Here is a 6773-nt window from a genome sequence, read left to right as displayed (position 1 = left end):
TACCTCATAGGACTGCATATGTTCCATGTGGTATGCAAAAGGTATCCATTGACATTTCCTTCTTTCCTTCCTTTCTCTTTCTCTCTTTCTTTCTTAAAGATTTATTTATTTAATGTATGTGAATACACTGCTGCTCTCTTCAGAGACATCAGAAGAGGGCATCAGATTGGGGTGCGAGTCACCGTGTACTCACTGGGAATTGAACTCTGGACCTCATGGAAGAACAGTCAGTGCTCTTATCCGCTGAGCCATCTCTTCGTCCCACTCCGTTAACATTTTCAATGTAATCTTCTTAAATACAAATCACTTTTCAATGGACAGTCAAATTGTGTTTTAGAGTTTGACCATGGGCCTGGCAGTGGTAACCGTTGGCTTTTATAGGAGAGCTTTGCTCTTATAAAGTCTTGTAGTGATGCAAAGCCACACCACGTCACAGAACTGTGTGGTGACCGGCAGCAGTCACTTCTGGGAACATAGCCACACCCATGGACCTAACACCTAGAGAAATAAGAGTGTAGGTGTGGGGCCCCCCTGGAACATTCTCTCCTTGGAATGTACAAATGTGTGCGTGTCATTGGTGGGGGGAGGGAGTTGGGGAGGGAGTTACAAGTCTCTGATATCTCACATCACAGTAGCAGAAGCTTGGGTTACCATGAAAACAAGAGCTGCTGCTTTCTATACAGGAGGGCTATCACCTGCTCACACTGGTAAACAGTTACACTTGATTTCTTTTTTTTTTTTTTTTTTTTTTGTCCTGCACCTAGCTGAATAGAACAACTTCAGATGTAGTCTTGTGTATTGCTTTATCTCAAATAATTTACAGGAATGCAGTGTTCAGACCCACTTCCTGTTTAGGAGAGGCAGAACTGTTTGGGAAAATGCACCACGAAGTCTTTCCAGCCTTTTGCTGTCAACCCCCACCCCTGTCACAGTACAGCTAGGTGGCCTCACGGTGATCCCACCAAATCTACAAGGCTGCTCACTGTGCGGTGGGCAGGGTGGGCAGGGTGGCTGTGATCGCATCTACAGCCTCCGCTGCATTCCTTTCTCCTCTGGACCCTTTACCAAGTAGCTTTGTAGATAATAGGCTTTGTTTGCTGTGTTGCGAGTGGAACCTAAGACCTTGTCCATAGGAGGCGAATGCTCTACCACGGAGCTACACCCTTAAGCAGGAAATAATTCAGTGTGTGTTTACTCATCAGTGCCACAGATGTTTGAGGTTCTCCCAAGCTTCAGTGTTACAGATGGGCCAACTAGCTCGGGGGAGTTGAATGCCTTGCTTAGGGGACCTTGCAGATAACCTTGGTCAGGGCTTAAATTCTGAACCATGTCACTGCTAATCCAGAACATCAGAGCCTTTGGGCAGATGTGTTCCAGATGTGTTCCACTTATCTCACACCCACCCACTCTGGTCTCTGTCAGCTAGAGAGTGACCAAAATGCTTTCTCACCTCTTCTGACATTTTTCTGCTCCCCATGGGGTTCCAGGCACAAAGATGACTTCCTCTTACTACAGGCTGTTTTAGGTATCTCTGGGGATGGAAACAGTGCCTGATCTCTTTACCCTGGCAGCATAGAAAAAGGCGAAGGTTAAGTGTCTTGATAGCTGCAACTTCCCGGGTCACCAAGCAGAAATAAAGAACCATTTGAGGTCTTTAGAACAGCCACTTGGTCTATAGATCTGCCATAGCAGGATCCCTGCTGGCCTGCAGCTGATGGTGTTTTCAAATCGTGTGGGATGTATGGGTACCAGGCAGACGAAATGGTAACAGCCTCAGTTCTTGGAGAGACCAATGGTGAGTTCTCCATGGGCAGCTGACAGAGAGCAACAGAAACCAAGGTCCTGCTACTGGCGACCCGCTGAAACCCAGGTTCTGAGACCCAGGGTGGACCCCTCAGAGCATGCCCTCAGTTCTCCGAGATGCCCTGGCAGGGCAGCATCATGGTTATTTCTGGTGATCACCAATCTACAGAGCACTTCTGTTTTTATCCACACTAGCCACCTCTGTTCCTTCTGCTGTCCTGATTCTGAATGCAGACCTGTCCAGAACTTGTTTTTAGTCATCTTTAAAACAATCAGATCTCCCAGAGGTCTCACCACTAAGTTATATATCATGTCTCCTGCCAACTTTGCCGAAGGTACTTTTACAGGTAGGTTATGATGACAGCTCCGTCCTCCAGAGTCTTATCTGTTCCCTGTCTGCCAAAAGACACTTCAGGTGCCTTTTGCATCCACAGCCAAAGCTGCCCTGTCCTGTGCTGTCAGTCCCTCGTGCACAGCGCATTTTTAAAAAAAAACCATGGCAAAGAGTCTCATGACCTGGTTCATTTTCCATAGCACAGTATAATGTCTGTGTTGGTCCTCACAAAGCTATAGGTAACCTTAGAAGGCAGGGACTGGCTGGCCTTGGCTCTGCCAGGTAAATGCTGACAATGAGTCTTTTCTTCAGGTAGCGTTAGGTCAGGTATACAGGTGCACAGAGTCCACTCATGCTCTGTGTTCTGCAGATTCCTCTTTATATCTTTCTCTTTTACTTTCTCCCCCCATTGCCCCCCCCACACACACACTTTTTTCCTCTGCTGGTATGGAAGACTTCAGAGTCTCTCACCTGCTAGGCAGGTGCTCTAGTCTACTGAGCTGCACCTCAGATCTACTTCCTTAATTTCTAAGAAAAGCTGTGGACTCAGCCACTCCTGAACAGGTAGTAAGATAGGTCAGGGGACAGTCAGGATGTCCCCATTCCGAATAGCTGGTGACTAAAATCAGACAGGAAACTCTGTGCCCCATAGATAAAGGAAGGCTAGGGCCGGGGAAATGACCTCAGGTTTGTTTGGATTGTTATAAATCCTCCATGGGGGAAAAATGTTTGATGCAGTGAGAACGAGGTAAAAGGTCATCTTTATAAATCATGCATCATTTGCATGGGTGGGGAGAGGAGTTGTGGGAAGTGACTGAGGTTGTGTTTGCTAGGTAAAAATGCCTGGCTCAGGAAGAAGGCGGAGAAGGGTGTCCTGCCATACTAGGCGCAGAGTAAGCAATAGTGCTCCCGTCACCCCCGGACTCATGCAAGTCCTTGCTGGAAACCAGAACAGACGTAAGAGTGGATGCTGCCTAAGTCACCATGCCCATTAGAAGTGTATCTCTCTCCTGAGGAACTTACAATGAGCTTGAAGGCTCCAGGGTCTCTCCACAGAGCCTGCTGCCAGCGTAGCTACTCTCTGCCACTGTTGGGGGTCAGAAGGAAGTGGGCCGACTGTGGTCATTTGGTTTGAGGTTATTGTCATTATCATTATCTTTATGATGACCTAACAAGCAAATTAAACAACCAAAGGGCTGAAAGCAAGCAAGCATTCCTCAGGGGAAGAAGAGTGAGGGCCGAGACACAGTGCCCAGTGTTGGGCGCCAGCATTTCAGGACCGTCACTTTGCTGTGCCCTCAAGCTTATGATGCAAAGGCTGGGTTTGGGCACGTGGGCAGTGGCAGAGTACTCACCTAGCAAGCATAAGGACTGGGTACTATGCCCAGAACACCAAGAAAAACAAAACTAAACAGAAGAAAGAAATAAGAAAGAAATGACAACCTGGGTTAGAATAGCTCTATGAATCATGGACACCATTAAAGTTATAAAAGTATGACAGAGTGCTTCTGCCTGACTGTTGGTTTAAGATGCTGGCATGAAACTGGGGGTGGGGGTAGGGGGTAGCGAATGATCTCATAGAGCAACTGATCTCGTCAGAAGAATTAAGATCCTATAATTGTGGTGTGTGTGTGTGTGTGTGTGTGTGTAGGCCACAGACATTGGGTCTCCTAGAGCTAGAGTTACAGGCAGTAGTCAGCTGATGTAAGTGCTGAGAACTGAACTCAGGTCCTCTACAAGAGCAGCCTGTGCTTCTCACTGCTGAGCTAGCCCTCTGGCCCTCATAGGTCACTCTTAAGTTCATAGAAAGTCAAGCGGAAGGTACAGAACTCCCTCAACCCTCTTGTCTCCTGCAGTTCCCCTCTTACTAACATCCATTGGATAATCTTGTTCACGTTGTGACCCCAATGTTGCTTGGAAGATAGTTTGACAAAGTCTTTAAAGGCACCTTCACCCTTTCTGGGAAATCAAAAAGCCTTCCCTTCCACAGGGCTAGCCACCTGAGTAGGCGCCTTGCCAGTGACCCACATCTCCAGCCCTGAAACCCTTAAGTGGCTTATTAAATCTGAAACAGCAGGTCCTTCAGCGAAAAGCATTTTCCCTCCTGTGGCATTCTGGTTGAGTCATGTAACAAACCCTGTGAGTCTCTAGCATTCTCATCTGAAACACAAGAAAGCAAATCTAAACACAAGCAAACAGACAGAAAAGAACAAACTTCCTGGTGTCCAACCTGGCCCTCTGCCTTGGGCCACATAGCTCTTGGGTGACTAGCCGCTGGATTGGAAGCTCACGAGGTGGCAGTGGGCCCAAAGAAAGGAAATCCTAGTTTGAAGATTCAAAACAGATCAACCTAAGGAACTTGGTTCCTACCACCAAGGAACTGACTGAAAATACAATCTGTTTGGAAAGAAGTTGAATAGATTCCGGAGCAAGACCATGGTAAGTCACTAAAAGCACATTTCTTTCATTGGAACCTGCCTGTATGGACAGCTGCTGCTTCCTCATGCTGGTGTCAGATTCATGAGCTGGGCATATCCAGACGTGCCTGCATCTGGTATGAAGTCACTTTCTTTTTCTCAGAGTGGTATGCAGGTACCATGAAAGAAACTGAAAAGAAAAATCCATCCATTGCTATAGCAATCGAGCCCTAATGCTGTGTTTTAATCTTTATCTGCTCATCCCTGTGGGGTTTATAGAATTTACATCACACAGCATGTACTTAAGGGCAAGGTGATATTCCTAATTTTAGTATGTCTATATACCTGTGGTATCAATCAATCATCCTCATACCATACAATACTGTACTATGCTGATATGTCGAATGCCAATACTCCTCTATTTTTGAGCATCTAAATTGTCTTCAGTGTCACATGGTCAAAACAGTGGTTTAGACCAGGCTTCTGGATGGTACATTCTTGGAGTTCAAGGTCAGCCTGAGTTACATAGTTCCAAAACAAGCAAGCAAGCAAGCAAACAAACAAACAAACAGAACCCAAGGTTTTATAATCATGTGTGGAATTTTAAAATTTATTATTATTAGGTTAAAATTTCAGAAGTCTGCTCCAGGAGAATTGCCTGATTTTTAACTTTTCATTTTCATCACTTCGAACGATTTGTAAGAATAGTGCAAATCCCTCTTGTACAGTCTGGTAAGCGATTCTTCATAGCTATCACCATCCCCAAGAGGACTTTGCTTTGTCCTATCTATTTTTTTCTTCATGGAGTGCATGAGCCTGCAATTCACCCACCTGGTCCAGCTAGCCAGTGTAAGTCTCCAGTGCAGATGAAGGCCTGGACAGTATATGCTGCCTTTACTACTTCTAAGCAGATATGAGCGAATGTCTGTTAACTCTAGACTGAGAACAGAAAAAGGAAACAATTCCATGAGTCTAGCCTGGAGAACTAAACAGTGAATTCAACTGGGGTTACTTCCAGAAGTATGAGGTGAGGGGTTTCCTCTGGTCAAGTATGTCACAAAGAAAAGTCCCTCGCCACCTCAGCATTTGTTAATAGGCCATCTCTGAGTCCTCCAGGAGAAATAGGGCAGGGAGATGCAGGTCTGTGAGCCTTGGACCTTAATAGGGTCTAATTTCAGGGCAGGACCAGCCATGGCGTACATGAGGAGGCCCTACATCCCAGCAGTATATTCCCAATAATGCCATCTGGATATTTACCTCATTTGTCTTTAAAAGCTGATCCCCTTTTAAAGGAGATGCTTTTAGTCTGTACACAGAGCACCTGCCTCCTGGTTAATAGCTGTGTTGTTAGCTTCTTGCCCACTTCTCTTTTCTTAGGCTATCCTGGGAATCACATCACTTCTTAATTAGTTTTCTCATCGTGGTTTTTGTCCTGATACCTCGTCAGCTGTCCACTTCCACTGCCCCCAACAAAAGGCGCATTAAGCCAGCTCTCTGCCCCCACAGGTGACACACACTCTACAGAGAGGACCCCCATTGCAGAAGCTAGCCTTAGGAATTCTTTCTTCAGCACTTCATTTTCTTATCCATCTGCCCCCAAGTTATTGTACTTGGAGCCCTTGGGAGCAAAGGGCTCCTAGGCAAGTTTCCCAGGATGTGATGTCATTAAGATTTATTTTCATTTTCTGCCCCCCCCTCCACTGCAATCCTTTGACTAAAATCAAAGTTCCCATTGTTATGGTATCAGCTTCCCATTTGTATTTCTGGCTCTTCAGACTCACTCCCTGCCCCGCCCAGTCTGACAGGGGAAAACAGACTCACAGGTGGTAGAAACACAAAAGCTGGGGGTTCGGAGGATGTGTGTGTGTGTGTGTGTGTGTGTGTGTGTGTGTGTGTGTGCATTAGCAAAACTCAGGGCACCTGTGATTTCTGAGAAACCCTCCTCTCAGCTCCACACCAGCTGAGAGATTGACAGAGGCCACTCGCCCACCCCTCTCATGTGCAAGCAGCTGCAGAGGAAGACTAAATTGGATTTGGGGTGACATGGTGCCCGGGGACTGCCGAGGCTTTGGTAGGTTGTGAAAGGGTCATCAGAATAGCAGTTTTCAGGAGCTTTCGTCATCCACCTCCGGGGTGGGGGACTTAGAAGAAGGAAGGCTTAGGATAGAATTTCAGGGTGCTGAGGCTGAAAGAACTGCCCATTTCCCCACTTTTCTCAA

This window comes from Mus caroli, unplaced genomic scaffold, assembly GCF_978045245.1.
Source record: "Mus caroli unplaced genomic scaffold, Mus_caroli_1 scaffold_10, whole genome shotgun sequence".
NCBI lineage: Eukaryota > Metazoa > Chordata > Mammalia > Rodentia > Muridae > Mus > Mus caroli.
This window is presented reverse-complemented; position numbering follows the sequence as displayed.